Source organism: Canis lupus, chromosome 30, assembly GCF_003254725.2.
Source record: "Canis lupus dingo isolate Sandy chromosome 30, ASM325472v2, whole genome shotgun sequence".
Classification (NCBI taxonomy): Eukaryota; Metazoa; Chordata; class Mammalia; order Carnivora; family Canidae; genus Canis; species Canis lupus.
Window position 1 is genome coordinate 30,394,573 of NC_064272.1, and position 16,840 is coordinate 30,411,412.

The window sequence follows — 16,840 nt, forward strand, 5'->3', positions numbered from 1 at the left end:
TAAGAGTCAGTTACTGACTGTATCACCCTGGCACCCTTGCCTTTTTATTTTGTTGGTAGTTTCCTTTGTGCTGCAAAAGCTTTTTATTTTGGTGTATTCCCAATATTTTATTTTATTTTTGCTGTTGTTTCCCCTTGCTTGAGGAGACATATCCATAAATCTGTTGCTTAGGCTATGTCTAAGAGATTATGGTCTATGTTTTCTTCCAGGAGTTTTGTGGTTTCAGGTCTCATATTTAGGTCTTTAATCTATTTTGAATTTATTTTTGCATGTGGTGAAAGAAAGTGATCCAGTTTCATTCTTTTGCATGTAGCTGTCTGGTTTTCCCAGCATCATTTATTGAAGAGACTATCTTTTCTCCATCGTATGTCCTCGCCTTTATTGTAGATGAATTGATCATATGAATGTGGGTTTATTCTGGGCTCTCTATCCTATTCTATTGATCTATGTATCTGTTTTTGTGCCAATATCATACTGCTTTGATTATTATAGCTTTGTAGTATAGTTTGAAATTAGGAAACATGATACCTTCATTTGTGTTCTTCTTTCTCAAGATTACTTTGGCTATTCAGGGTCTTTTCTGCTTCCAAAGAAATTTTAGAATTATTTGTTCTAGTTCTTTGAAAAATACTTATTGGCATTTTGATTGAGATTGTATTGAGTCTATAGAATGCTTTGGGTAGTGTGGACATTTTATCAATATTCTCCCAACCCATGAACATGGTATATTTTTCTATTTGCATCATTTTTAGTTTCTTTTATTAGTATTTTATACTTTTCAGAGTACAGATCTGTCACCTCCATGGTTAAGTTTGTTCCTAGGTATGTTATTCTTTTTGATGCAATTGTAAATGGAATTGTTTTCTTAATTGCTCTTCCTCCTACTTCATTATTAATGTATAAAAATGCAATAGATTTTTGTATCGTGTGTCTTGAGGAATTCACTTATTAGTTGTAGTAGTTTTTTGTGGAGTCTTTAGAGTTTTTCTATGTATAATATCACACCATCTGCAAATTATGATGGTTTTATTTATTTCTTACCAATTTGCATGGCTTTTATTTCTTTTTCTTGTCTGATTACTGTGATTAGGATTTCCAATACTATGTCACATAAAAGTGGGGAGAAAAGACATCCTTGTCTTTTTCCTGATCTTAGAGGAAAAGCTTTTAGCTCTTTTCCACTGAATATGATGTTAACTGTGGGTTTTTCATTTATGGCCTTTAAAACGTTGATGTATTTTCCCTATAAATTCACCTTGTTGAGAGTTTTATCATTAACAGATGTCGAATTTCGTAAAATGTTTTTCCTATATCTATTGAGATCATATAGTTTTTATGCTTTATTTTGTTAACGTAGTGTATCATGTTTGATTGGTGGATATGGAAACATCCTTGCCTATGGATGGAATAATTCCATTTGATCACGGTGAATGATCCTTTAATCTACTGTTGCATTTGGCTTTCTAATATTGAGTGGAAAGTTTCACATCTATGTTCATTGGAAATACTAGCCTGTAGTTTTCTATTTTTGTAGTGTCTTTGTCTGGTTTTGGTGTCAGGGTAATGATGTCCTCTTAGAATGAGCTTGTAAGCGTTCCTTCCTTTTCAATGTTTTGGAAGAGTTTGATGATAGGTGTTAACTTTTTGTTAAATGTTGTTGGAATTCACCCATGAAACCTGGACTTTATTTGTTGGGAGTTTTTTGATTGCTGACTCAATTTTGTTACTAGTAATTGGTCTGTTCAATTTTCTATCTCTTTATGATTCAGTTTTAGAAGACTGTATGTTTTAAGCAGAGGTGGCTGGGAAGATGGCGGAATAGGAGAACCCTGGGCTCACTTCGTGCGGCATGGCCACCTAAAGAACACCCACATCGGCATAAATAACCCAGAAGCCACCCAAAGCCTGGCAGAACAGACTCTCCACAGCCGGACATAGACAAGAGGCCACAGCAAAGTGGATCTACCCCATCTGATATACTCTTGGCAAGATCCCATCAAAGCAGTGCCACAAGCCTGGCAGTGTGCAAGCAGCCCAGACAAGGGCCAACACACCCCAAAGTGAATCCTACTCCAGGGAGAGGGGGTGATAATCACACACCAGTCTGATTGCCACCCCAGCAGTGGCTGGGGGCAGACAACTGGTCTGATTGCATGCCTCACCCACCAATAAAAGCTTCTCAGAAGACAACACAGGGAAAGTTCCTTGTGGTTTGGTGCTACTTCATCTCTGGCAAACATCTGGTCTGACTCAACTCAAGCCCAAGGTGACCTGAGACTGGCCTCTAACACCACAGGTACCAGACTTTTCCCACAACAGGCAGAGAGCCATCGCAGACTGGACTGAAGGCAAACACAGCACAGCCACAACAGTAGGATACTCCTGTAAGCAACACACATAGGAGACACCCCTGAAGCATCATTTTCTGGTGAAAAGGAGACATTGCACTATGGGGCACAACAGGACCTTTTCTTCATAAAGCCACTACTTTCAAGTGCGGGAGACAAAGCTGACTTTCCTAACACATAGAAACAGACCCAGCAATAGACAAAATGAAGAGACAGAGGAATATGTCTCAAATGAAAGAGCACAACAAAATCATAGCAAGAGACCTAAATAAAATGGAGATAAGTAGTATATTTGATAGTGAATTTAAAGTAATGCTCATAAAGGTATTCTCTAGAATTGACAAAGGAGTGAAGGACTTCCATGTGACCCTCCACAAAAAGATAGGAGACCTAAAAAAAAAAAAAAAACCAATGAGAGATCATGAGCTCACTAAATGAAATTAAAAATAGATCACCTGGAATAAATAGCAAACAAGAAGAAGGAGAAGAACGGATCAGCAACCTGCAGGACAGAGTAATGGAAAGTAATCAATCTGAGCAGATGAGAGGGAAAAAACAATACACAGAATGAGAGCAGAATTTTAAAAGCAGCAAGAGAAAGGAAAGCAGTTACATATAAGGGAAACCTCATAAGGCTATCAGTAGATTTTTTCAACAGAAATTTTGCAGGCCAGAAGAGAGTAGCATGATATATTCAAAGTGCTAAAAGGAAAAAATCTGCAACTAAGAATATTCTATCCAGTAAGGCTTTCATTCAGAATAGGAGAGATAGAGTTCCCTCAGAAAAACAAAAGTTAAAAGAATTCATGACCAGGAGCAAAACCAGCCACATCCCTGTCACATGCAATGCCATGATGCCATCGGTCTATGGGTCCCAAATCCACAGTCCAGTTGTCCTCCTGCCTGCATCAGCATGCATTGCTGGCCACCTGCTTGATGCCAAGTGAATGCCTTCACCTCAGATTGACAAGGACTCAAACTGACACTCTTCCCCTCAAATTCCAGCCCCTGTGCTCAAGTTTGTGCACAAAAGTAGGCATAATTTTAAGAGCAGAATGAAACAACCCAAATAGTGATACTAATTCTGTGGAAGATATAATGGATAAAAGGAATGTGCTAAGCTGAGAACATCTCCAACAAGCACACCAATGAACAATACATACAGCATGATTCTGGTTACTAAAAGAACAAACCCAAGAAAAATAAAACAAGATGAAATCAGAGAGGGAGACATACCATAAAAGACTCTTAATCATAGGAAACAAACAGAGTCTTGAAGGGGAGGGGATGGGGGATGGGTTTACTGGGTGACAAGCATTAAGGAGAGCACCTGATGGAATGAGCATTGGATGTTTTATAAGACTGATGAATCACTGAACTTTATGTCTGAAACTATTAATACGCTATATGTTAATTAATTGAATTAAAAAAAAAAAGACACCATCCCCCAAAAAGGAAGATTGTATGTTTTTAGGAATTTTTCCATTCCTTCTAAGTTGTCCAGTTTGTTGGCCTATAATTTTTCGTAGTAATCTTTTACAATTTTTGTAAATTTGTAATAAAGATTTGTAAATTTGTAAATACAATCTTTGTATTTCTGTGGTTTGAATTATTTATCCTATTTCTTTCTGATTTTACTTGAGTCCTCTCTCTTTTTCTTGATGAATCTGGCTAAAGGTTTATCAGTTTTATTTATCTTTTCAAAAACTTAGCTCTTGGTTTCATTGACAATTTTCTATTGTTTTTAGTCTCTCAGTCATTTATTTCTCTTCTGATATTTATTATTTCCTTCCTTCTACTAACTTCAGGGTTTGTTCTTTTTGTTCTAGTCTTTTAAGTATAAGTTTGAATTGTTTCTTTGAGATTATTTTGTTTGTTTCTTGAGGTAGGCTTGTATTGCTATAAATTTCCTGCTTAGAACTACTTTTGCTGGGGTGCCTGGGTGGCATAGTTGGTGAAGCATCTGCCTTTGGCTCAGGCCATGACCCCGGGGTCCTAGAATTGAGGGCCGAGTTGGGCTCCCTGATCAGTGGGGAGTCTGCTTCTCCCTCTTCTTCTGCCGGTTCCCCTTCTCATGCTTGGCCTCTCACTCTCTCTCAAATAAGTAAATAAAGGGATGTCTGGGTGGCTCAGTGGTTGAGCATCTGCCTTTGGCTCAGGGAATGATCCCCGAGGGTCTGGGATTGAGTCCCACGTCGGGCTCCCTGTGAGGAGCCTGCTTCTCCCTCTACCTGTGTCTCTGCCTCTCTCTGTGTGTCTCTTGTGACTAAATAAATAAAATCTTTTTAAAAAATAAGTAAATAAAATCCTAAAAAATAAAGAACTGCTTTTGCTGTATTGCAAGGATTTTGGACCATTGTATTTTCATTTGTTTCAAGGTATTTTTTGGATTTCTCCTTTGAGTTCTTAGTTGACCTAATAGTTGTTTAGTAGCATATTTTTTAGCCTCTATATTTTTTAGTTTTTTTTTCCAGTTTTTTTTTTCTTGTAATTAATTTCTAGTTTCTTACTGTTGTGGTCAGAAGAGGCTTGATATGGTTATAGTCTTCTTAAGTTTTTTGAGACTTGTTTTGTGGCTTAACATGTGATTTATTCTAGAGAATGTTCCATATGCACTTGAAAAAATACATATTCTGCTGTTTTTGGATGGAATGTTCTGTATATATCTGTTATATCCATCTAGTCTAATGTGTCATTCAAAGCCACTGGTTTCTTACTAATTTTCTGTCTGGATGATTTATCCAAATGTGTAAGTGAGGTGTTAAAGTCCTCTATTTTTATTTATTTTTTAAAGATGCATTTATTTGAGATACAGACAGATTGTGTGTTGGGGGAGGGGAAGAGGGAAAGAGAGACGAGAAAGAGACTTTGCACCGTGCCCATCAGGAAGCTCAGTCTCACCGCCCTGAGATCATGCTCTGAGCCAAAACCAAGAGTTGGTCACTTAATTAACTGAGCTACCCAGGCTCCCATAAAGTCCTCTATTTTTAATGTATTAGTATTAATTTCTCTCTTTGTGTCTGGTGCTTTATGTTTTTAGACATTCCAGTATTGGGTGCATAGGTATTTACAATTGCTATATCCTCTTGTTGGAATCATCTCTTTATCATTATGTAATGCCCTTCCTTGTCTCTTTTTACAGTCTTTGTTTAAAAATATATTTGTCTGGGCGGTCAATCAGTTGAGCATCTAACTCTTGGTTTTGGTTCAGGTCATGATCTCACAGTCATGAGATTGAGTCCCACATGAGGCTCTGGGATCAGCACAGAGTCTGCTTGGGATTCTCTCCCTCTCCCTTCCCTTCTACTCCCACCCTGCTCTTGCACACATGTGCTGTCTCTAATAAATACATAAATAAAATGTTTAAACTAGTTTTAAAAATTTTGTCTGATATAAATATTGCTACCTGGCCTTTTTTTTTTTTTGCTTCTATATGCATGGATCCTCTTTTCCATCCCTTCACTTTTAGTTTGTATGTGTCTTTAGATCTGAGATGTGTCTCTTGTTGGCAGTATATAGATGGGTCTTGTTTTTCTACATTCATTCTCACCCTATGTCGTCGTCGTCTTCTTCTTCTTCTTCTTCTTCTTCTTCTTCTTCTTCTTCTTCTTCTTCTTCTTCAGATTTATTTATTTACTTGAGAGAGAAATAGACAGAGAGACAGAGAGCAGGAGGCAAGAGAGGCAGAAAGAGAGGGAGAGGGAAGCCCAAGAAGTCTCCATGCAGAGCATGAAGCCTGACTCAGGACTCAATCCCAGGACCTCAACATCGCAACGAAGAGTTGAATGTTCAACTGACTGCACCACCCAGGCACCTCACACACTATGGCTTCTGATTGGGGATTTAGACCATTTACATTCTTAAAAAATATTTTATTTATTTATTTTTAGAGACAGAGAGAGTGCAAGTGAGGGGAGGAGTAGAGGAAGAGGGACAAGCAGACTCCACACTGAGCATGGAGCCTGACACAGGGCTCATTTTCACAACCCTGAGATCATGACCTGAGTGGAAACCAAGACTCAGGGATGCCTGGGTGGCTCAGCGGTTTAGCGTCTGCCTTTGGCTCAGGGTGTGATCCTGGGGTCCTGGAATTGAGTCCCACATCAGGCTTCCTGCATGGAACCTGCTCCTCCCTCTTGCCTATGTCTCTGCCTTTCTCTTTCTGTGTCTCTCCTGAATGAATAAATAAAGTCTTAAATAAAGTAAAATAAAATTAAAAAGGAAACCAAGACTCAGATGCTTAACTGAGCCACTCATTCACCCCTAGACTATTTGCATTTTTAAAAAAGATTTATTTATTTATTTATTTATTTATTTATTTATTTATTTATTCATGAGAAACAGAGAGAAAGGCAGAGACAGAGGCAGAGGGAGAAGCAGACTCCATGCAGGGATCCTGATGTGGGACTTGATCCCAAGATCGCAGGATCATGCCCTGAGCCAAAGACATATGCTCAACAGCTGAACCACCCAGGCATCCTATTTGCATTTAAAAGTAATTATCAGTAGATATGTACTTATGGCTATATTGTTAATTGATTTTCTGGTTTTTTTTTTTCTGTTTCTTTATTTTTCTCTTGTTTTCTTTCCTTGTGATTGATGACTTTCTTTAGTTTATCTTGGCTACCTTTCTCTTTATTTTTTGTGTATCTGTTATAGGTTTTGGTTTGTGGTTATCATGAGGTTCACATATAGCAGCATCCTAAGTATATAACAGTTTCTACTAAGTTGATGGTTACTGAAAGTTAAACACATTCTAAAAGAACTTCGTTTTTACTCTTCCCGTCCCCATTTTATGTATATGTTGTCATTTTTTTACATCTTTTTATTTTGTGAGTCTCCTTAACTAATTTTTTAGATATAATTGATTTTAGTACTTTTGTCTTTTAACCATCATAGTAACTTTATGGGTAATTGTTTCACTGCCTTTACTGTATGTCTACTTTTACCTGTGAAATTTTTCTTTTCGTAATTTTCTTTTAATTATGGCCTTTTCCACTTAAAGAAGTCCTTTAACATTTTTCAAAAAGCTGGTTTAATGGTGATGAACTCCTTTAACTTTTGTTTGGAAAATTCTTTATCTCTCCTTCAAATCTCAATAATAACCTTGCTGGGTGGAGTATTCTTGGTGTAGGATTTTTCCTTTCAGCACTTTGAATAATGTCATGCCAGTCTCTTCTAGCCTGCAAAGTTTTTGCTGAAAATCATCTGATAACGTTACGGAACTCCCCCTTGCAAGTAACTAGTTGCTTCTGTTTTGCTGCTTTTAAAATTCTCTCTTTATCTTTAATCTTTGACATTGTAGTTATTATGTGTCTTGGTGTGGACCTCCTTAGGTTCATCTTATTTGGGGCTTTCTATGCTTCCTGGACCTGGATGTCTATTTCCTTCTCAGATTAGGGAAGTTTTAGCTATTGGTTTTTCAAATAAGTTTTGTGCTTTTATTTTTCTCTCTTCTCCTTTAGAACCTCTATAATGTGGATGTTATATGCTTGATGTTGTTTCTGAGATCCCTTAACCTAATCCTTATTTTTAAAAATTCTTTTTTGTGGGATCCCTGGGTGGCGCAGTGGTTTAACACCTGCCTTTGGCCCATGGCATGATCCTGGACCCGGGATCGAGTCCCACGTCGGGCTCCTGGTGCATGGAGTCTGCTTCTTCCTCTGCCTGTGTCTCTGCCTCTCTCTCTCTCTGTGTGACTATCATGAATAAATAAATAAATAAATAAATAAATAAATAAATAAATAAATAAATTCTTTTTGCTGTTCTGTTTGGGTGTTTTCCATTACCCTTTCTTCCAGATTGCTGACCCATTTTTCTGTATCCTCTAATCTGCTGCTGACTCCCTCTAGTGTATTTTTCATTTTATTTCATTTTATATTCTCCAACTCTGATTGATTCTTTTTTTTATATATTCTATATCTTTGTTGAAGTTCTCACTGAGTTTACTCCCTCTTCTGTCCAATTTAATGAGCATCTTTATGACCATTACTTTAAACTCCGTATTAGGAAAATGGCTGAGTTCCATTTCATTTAGTTCTTTTTCTGAGGTTTTGTCTTGTTTTTCATTTGTAGCATATTTCTCTGACTCCTCATTTTGCTTGACTTCTTGTGTTTGTTTCTATGAATTAGATGGAATAGCTACTTCTCTTATACTTAATGGGATGGCCTTGTGTAGGGACGTTCCCTGTGTAGACTATTTATGCCTGGCAGCTTTCACTGGCTGATTGGAGTTGTAGCTGGCATGGCCTGGTGGTCCTGGGACACTCTGCACTGGAGCCAGCCTAGTAAGATGGCTGGAGCTGCAGTAGGCAAGGACTGGGGTTCCTTGGTACTCTGCACAGGTGGCGCTGGCAGGACAACTGGAGCTGAAGCAGGTGTGGGCTGGGAGGTCCTGGAGTACTCCATGCAGTGGGTGCCCTAACAAGTTGTCTGAAACTGAAGTGGTGTGTTACTGGAGAGTTCTGGGGGTGCTCTGTGCCTGTGTCACCTGGTGATATGATTGGAAATGTAGTGAGTGTCATCCAGGGAAAACCATTGATTATTAATGAAAGAAAACAAGTTCAGGTATATTAGGTATAAAGTAACTTTTTGGAAGAAACTAGAAAGAGAGAATTTTTGGGTGAAATAGAAAATATTTTGTTCATTTTCTTTCAAAATGAAGAACAAAGATCATAAAACTATTCCAAGTGAGGAGACAAATCAGTATTTACTGGACACTTAAGTCTATGTTAACTATTTCACATACTTTATCTTAGGTAATCCTGACAACAACTCTGTGATAGATATCATTTCCCCACTTCACAAATGAGGAAACTAAAAGGTAGAGGGGATAATAGTTTGTTCAAGATCCACAGTGCTTAGAAGTGAAGAACTAGGAATTGACATGTTATTATATTAAACACTTTATTTAAAGTGATTTCTGATACTAGCAAGTTAAAGCAGGAAATAGAGGGAAAATAAGATAAAGAGGGGAAAAAAACTAGGAGAAGAAATGGAAAGAAAAAGCAAGAAAGAGATGCAGACAGAGGAACAAAGGAATAGTTTGTTTTAAGATAGAGGCACAGAGAAAGGTGTTTTCTTTTTTAAAAAAATATTTTATTTATTTATTCATGAGAGAGACACAGAGAGTGAAAGAGAGAGGTATAAACACAGGCAGAGGGAGAAGCAGGCTCCATGCAGGGAGCCTGATGCAGGATTTGATCCCCGGACTCCAGGATCACACCTTGGGCTGAAGGCAGGTGCTAAATTGCTGAGCCACCCAGGGATCCCCTCTTCTTTTTTTAAATTTAAATACCATTCCTAGAATTTCACACACAGAGACAGATACACAGAAGCTGATATTTGCACAAAGATACCCCTCTTTTAAAAAATCTGAATTTTTAAGTTACTGATCTCAAGAGCAAGCATTGCTAAAATCATCAGGTAAATTTTTTAATTTTTTTTGTTTCAAATTGGGAAGTACAGATGTTCTTGAAATCATGTCTTCCTAAATTTTGGTGAGAAAAAAAAAATATCTACTGTTATCTTGGAAAATAGAGAATGGCACTTTCCATGAGAGAGAATGGTCCCAGAAAAATCATTCCTGTCTTAAGGGCTCTTAAAATACCCCTAAAAAAGACTTTAAAGCAAGATGCTGTTATTTAAATATTCATGCAACCTGGGCTGCTATTTGCTCTGTGTGTTAGGTGGAATTAAGATAAGAGCCAAATTTGGTGTGGGAGTGGAGAGGAATTCTCCCTTTCCTAAAATGTCAGGATTGTATCTAAGTAATTTTAATTCCTAATACATGATCAGCTAGTTATTCTTTCTATAAGCTACTTATAGATTGACCAGTATGTTCACCAGTTCTTTTGCTTACACTTGCTTTTGGGACATGCTTTTCTTTTAGACTTTAGTTTCTTTCTTCCTGAGTATATCCTTTAATAGCTCTTTCAGCAAGAACCTGTAAAAAATAAGCTCTCAATCTTTGTATGTCTGGAGATGTCTTGAGTGAGATTATAGGGGAGTCTAATAGTCTAGGTAATTGCCCTTCCACACTTTGAAGGTGACATTCTGGTCTTCTGGCACTGATGGTTGTCCATGAGAAGTCTGCTATAGGTTTGATAAATAGTCATGTCTTTATAGATAAGCTTTATCATCTCTCTGGTAGTTCTAAGATTTTTCTCTTTGACTTTGATATTCCACAACTTCATTCCATTATGTGTAGGTCAGGGTATATTGCTATTGTTCCTGCTTGGCTGCTGGGTATCTTCAATTAAAGAAAACCAAATCTTTAAAATTTCACCCATATTTCCACAAATATTGTCTCTCCCTCATTTTTTTAATTTTAATTTTTTAAATTTATTTATTCATGACAGGCAGAGAGAGAGAGAGAGAGAGAGAGAGAGAGAGGCAGAGGGAGAAGCAGGCCCCAGGCCAAACGTAGTGCTAAACCGCTGAGCCACCTGGGCTGTTCCTGCCCCCCCCCCTTTTTTTTTATTTATGATAGTCACAGAGAGAGAGAGAGAGAGGCAGAGACACAGGCAGAGGGAGGAGCAGGCTCCATGCACCGGGAGCCCGACGTGGGATTCCATCCCGGGTCTCCAGGATGGAGCCCTGGGCCAAAGGCAGGCGCCAAACCGCTGCGCCACCCAGGATCCCCCCCCCCTTTTTAAGATCTTATTTATTTATTCAAGAGAAACAGAGAGGGGGTGGGTGGGCAGAGACACAGGCAAAGGGAGAAGCAGGCTCCATGCAGGGAGCACGATGTGGGACTCGATCCTGGGCCTCCAGGACCACGACCTGAGCGGTAGGCGTCGCTAAACTGCTGAGCCACCTGGGCTGCCCCTTCCTCATTTCATTTATAACTTCTATTGGATGTATGTGAGATCTTCTCATTTTATCTTTCATGTCTCTAATTTATTAAGGTTTGGGTTGGGTTTTTTTTTTTTTTTTTTTTTTTTTTTGTCTCTTTATCTGTGCTACATTTTGGATGATTTCTCTATATCCAACTTCCAGTTCATTAATTTCTTTTCAGCTATGTCTAATACACTGTGTAATTTGTCCATTAAGTGTTTCTTTTCCCAGTGATTATGTTTCGTGTTTGAAATTTCTAATTGGCTCTTTTACCATATTGATACTTTTTATATAGTGTCATGTTTTTGACATAAGGTATCTATTCCTTAAAATTTTTAAAGAAAGTTTTTTAAAAATCTCTTTAGATTGTTCTATTACCTTGAGTTTTTCCCCCCTGTTTCTTGTTTCTCCTCTCCCTCTTTTAATCTGCCCCTTGATTTATTTCCTCATGTAATTTGTAATTTTGACTTTGAGCTTATCTGCAGCAGGGTTGTTTTCCATGGAGTTTTGTGTGCCATGGATTTTGAAGGTTTTTCTAACAGGTCAATTGCACAGTTTGCTGCTGCCAAGATCCTGCAGGTTTCACTAATTATGAAAGTTTTTATATTGAATTTTTAGTTCAAGAACTCTGCATCAGGTGCAAAATTATGTGTTTGTGTATGTGGTAACTGTCTAAGGGTATATGAATAAATTAGTCCTTTCTTTTGCTTGATATTACATAGGCACAGAATTAGTAGAATGGAGTTCAAGGTTTTATTTATTTATTTAAAAGATTTTATTTATTTATTTATTTATTTATTTATTTATTTGAGAGAGAAAGAACACATGGAGAGCACAAGCAGTAGAGAGGGAGAAGCAGGCTGCCTATCCAGCAGGGAGCCCAATGCAGAGCTCAGTCTTAGGGCCTTGGGATCATGACCTAAGCTGAAGGCAGCCACTTAACCAACTGAGACACTTAGGCACCTGTGGAGTTCAAGGTCTTAAGATGTCTCTCTTATTTTAAAGATTTTTTTTTTTTTGAGAAAAAGAGAGATAAAGTGTGTAAGCAGGGGGAAGGGCAGAAGGAGAGGGAGAAGAGAGAATTCTCAAGCAGACTCCTCATGGAGCAAGGAGCCTGACATTGGGCTTGATCCCAGGACTCTGAGATCATGACCTGACCTGAAACCAAGAGTCAGCCACTTAACTGAGATGTCTCATTTTTGTTAAAGTTGTTTTAGTTCCATATTTCAATTTTATCTCAAAGTAGTAAAAATTGAGCTCTCATTTCCACTCATCTATGTTATTATAAAATGTAGACTTTGTTGTTTTAAATTAAATCAAAGCTTTAATACTTGGTACATTTTTTTATGCCTTCTCTATTAGCTGTTGCTGTTTTTTCCTCTGGGATAAAAGGCAGTGAGGCTTGAAGAATAGACTTCTTGTCTATATTTTACAGACATGATTGGAATGCAGTGAATTATCCTTGTAAAGCCTTAATAATTCACTGCTTGTTGGGGAATTGGAAACTATTGATTTATATTCTCCTCTGGGAGATGTTACTTCTGTCTGCTAAGGGTGCATTATAGGTCTGGGTTTGGGCTTTCCACTCTGCCAACAGGCAGACTATTGCTATTTATTTATTTATTTATTTGTTTGTTTATTTATTTATTTAAATATTTATGTATTTGTTTGTTTGAGAGAGAGAGAAAAAGAGAGAACATGAGCAGAGGGAGAGGCAGAGGGAGAGGGAGAGAGAGAATCCTAAGCAGGCTCCCTGCTGAATGTGGAGCCAGACACAGGGCTCTGTATTTTGACCCTAAGATTGTGACCTGAGCTGAAATCATGAGTCAGACGCTCAACCAATTGAGCCACCCAGGTGCCCCGACCTACATTTTAATCTAGTGTGCACAAAAGTCTTCCTCAGCTCTTGCACGTACAGTTTTGATACAGAAATTACTATATTTCAACATCTTTCCCTCAAATGTTACCCAATTAGACCAAACTTTCTAGAAAATTAGAGATGTCTCTGTTATTGGAGAATATGTTTGAGACCTAGACTGCACAATAGGGAAGTCACCAGCCACATGTGACTTCAGAGCTCTTGAACTATGGTCAGTTCAAATTAAAATGCATTGTAAGTGCAAAACACAGTATGAAAAAAAAGTAAAATATGGCATTCATAAATGTTGATTACATGTTGAAGTGACAATATTTTGGATATACATTGGGTTAAATGAATTACATTATTAATTTTATTTGTTTCTTTTTTATAAATGTGGCTACTAGAAAATTTATTTTTCCATACAGCAGTAAATTATTTATTATTATTTTTTCCCAAATTTTTATTTAAATTTGAGTTAGTTAACATGTAGTGTAGTATTGGTTTCAGGAGTAGAATTTAGTGATTTATCACTTACATTTAATACCCGTGCTCATCATAACAAGTGTTCTCCCTAATACCCATCACCCATTTAGCCCATCCCCCACCCACATCTCTCCATCATCCCCCCAATTTGTTTTCTAATGATAAGAGTCTCTTATGGTTTGCTTCCCCCTCTCTCTTTTTTCTCCCTTCCCATATGTTCATCTGTTTCGTTTCCTAAATTACACATGAGTGAAATCATATGGTATTTGTCTTTCTCTGACTTACTTCCTTAGCATAATACACTCTAGTTCTATCCATGTCTTTGCAAATGGCAAGATTGATTTCATTCTTTTTGATGGCTGAGTAATATCCCGTTGTATACATATACCATATCTTCTTATCCATTCTGTCAATGGATATTTGGGCTCTTTCCATAGTTTGGCTATTGTTGATAATGCTGCTATAAACATTGGGATGCATGTACTCCTTCAAATCTGTATTTTTGTATCCTTTGGGTAAATACTAAGTAGTGCAATTGCTGAATTGTAGGTTATTTCTATTTCTAACTTTCTGAGGAACTTCCTTACTGTTTTCCAGAATGGCTGCACCAGTTTGCATTCCCACCAACAGTGTAAGAGGGCTCCCCTTTGTCTTCATCCTCACCAACATCTGTTGTTTCCTGTGTTGTTAATTTTAGCCAATCTGACAGGTGTGAGATGGTATCTCATCATGGTTTTGATTCAGATTTCCCTGATTATGAGTGATGTTGAACATCTTTTCATGTGTCTGTTAGCCATTTGGATGTCTTCTTTGGAAAAATGTTATTCATGTCTTCTGCCCATATATCAACTGGATTATTAATTTTGGGGGTGTTGAGTTTTATCAGTTCTTTATAGATTTTGGATAGTAATCCATTATTAGATACGTCATTTGCAAATATCTTCTCCCATTCCATAGGCTGCCTTTTAGTTTTGTTGATTGTTTCCTTCACTGTGCAGAAGCTTATCTTAATGAAGTCCCAAAGTTCAGTTTTGCTTTTGTTTCCCTTGCCTCTGGCAACATGTCTAGTAAGAAGTTGCTACAGTTGAGGTCAAAGTGGTTGCTGCCTGTGTTCTCTAGGATTTTGATAGTTTCTTGTCTTACATTAGGTCTTTCCTCAATTTTGAATTTATTTTTGTGTATGGTGTAATAAAGTGGTCTGGTTTAATTCTTCTCCATCTTTCTGCCCAGTTTTCCCAACACCATTTGTTGAAGAGGTTACTAGAAAATTTTAAATTAGTTATGTGTCTAGCATTATATTTCTCTTGGGCAGCAATGCCATAGAGTCTGACAAACAGAAAAACCCATAAATACTCCAATAAGAATTTCTTTCCATTTGTCATTTCACCCTATTCTTCCATCCACCATGTCTTTTACAATGTGATGATTTTTAAAAAGATTTTATTTATTTATTTATTTACTTATTTTAATATTTTATTTTTAAGTAATCTTTACACCCAATATGAGGCTCAGACTCACAACCCTGAGATAAAGAGTTGCATACTCTATTGACTGAGCCAGCCAGGCGCCCCAAAAGCATCATGATTTTTGGTATGAATCAATGTTGTACTACCACAAGGCAGGAAAATGTATAGGGGGTTATATCTCTCCTGGGTGAAGTTAAAAGGTCAACATATAAGGCAAAAATTGGATACAGTCAAAATACCCTTGAAAATCCCTTAACAAGGCCTCAAACTGACCCTATCACACCATCTTTTATTAAGCCCTACCCAATTTTTTCTTTGGTATTAGGTCAGATCCTTATTTCTTCATTGAGAACAGATAAAATAGTTGGTTTGTGTTTGATGCCACATTATAGCAAAATACAATCTTAAGTCCACAGTCACCCTCAGCATGGAGAGATGTCTTATTGGGAGAAGCAGAAGGGACTAAGGTCCCTATGGAAGCAGCAAATTTATTCTTTTTGCTCACTTGCCATAGAAGGGGGACATGCCTGCTTAATTTATTTCTATGTCTTACCCCCATCAATCTTTCTGTTTCTTTTTATGCTTGCTAAGTTCTGATAGTTGAATTTGCATGTTTTAGCATGTAAAGATCTCCTGCTTCTCCAGTTCTAATATTCTGTGGATCTATGTTTCTAAATGTTCATAAGAAGCCAAAATGAAGTCGCAAAATCATGTGAATGTACTTAATGCCACTAAACTCTATACTTTAAAATGGTTAAAATAGCTAATTTTATGTTACATATACTTTACCATGACAAAAAAAAATCATAATGAAGCATAATTACAATTGGTGGGGTAAAAATGTGGGACTTTGGAGTCAAACAGAACTAGTGAGTGGGGTTGGCTTCTCCAGAAAGCAAACTCTGAGACTGAGTTTAGCATTCAGGATGTTTATTTTTAAAATGTCTCTTGGAATCAACACCTGTGGAAGGGAGGGGTGGGAAGCAGGAGTGGATATGGGGAAAAAAGTGAGCTGTGCTGCAGGCTCTCCCCACAGCCTCAGTCAGGCTGACAGAGAGCTCTGGAATGAAAATGGCCCTACAGAGCTATGCCATGAAGCTAAAATGGCCAGGCCTTTATACCCCAACTGCAATAATGTGGGCTGTCTCTGGAAAGGTGTAATCATGGATGAAGTGGGTTTCTGCTGCAAAGGCAATTCCTGAAGGATTGACAGCTGAAGCCTCTATAAACAACACTCCCACAGCTGGAGTGACAAGTCCCTCTTTGAAGGGAGATCTGCACAGTACGTTCAAGATGTCATCACAGAACTTTTTTTTTTCCCACTCAGCATCCATTTCACTCTTCAAAACTGTGCCCTGAATTCATTTTGAGGAATTACTTATACAGAATGGGGCTTCTTCTTGATAGTAAATTACATGTCCTGCCCTCTTCTGAAGTTAAGGACCATTGGAGGACTCTGCCCACGAACTTTGAATCTTGAATAAAATAACAGAAGGATGAAAAAAAAATGGCTGATGTTCATACTTTCTCAACCAGAAAATGGGGTCATCCCTGTTACCCTGGTTCAAGCCCTGTCTTATATAACTTCCCATTCATTCTGTGAGCTGTTCTGTTAATATCCTCTTCTTAATATCTTCTTTTTTGGTGAACTTAGCCAATTTATTTTGCTTGCAATTAGATAACCCCCATTGATGCACTAGGGTTTGGATCCTGGCTCCACCACATTTAAATGTTTGATCTTGAGTAAGTCTCTCTAGGTCTTGATTTTCTCTGAAAATTTGGTACAATAAAAATCTACCTTGCAGGTAGAGCCATGGTAAGAGATAATGTATGCCCCAAATTAT

The 16,840-nt window shown here is 37.7% G+C and overlaps 1 long non-coding RNA gene across 2 annotated transcripts in view; it reads left to right on the forward strand.

Annotated features, from left to right (window-relative positions):
- The window catches only part of LOC125754021 (uncharacterized), a 71,120-nt gene that overhangs the window by 40,594 nt on the left and 13,686 nt on the right, over window positions 1-16,840 (forward strand). The window contains exon 4 of one of the 2 annotated variants that reach the window (XR_007407246.1): window positions 1,770-3,936. The exons of the other annotated variant lie outside the window; for it this stretch is intronic. This is a non-coding gene — a long non-coding RNA (uncharacterized LOC125754021). Of the gene's footprint in view, window positions 1-1,769; window positions 3,937-16,840 lie in introns of those variants that run through there. 2 annotated transcript variants of the gene reach the window in all.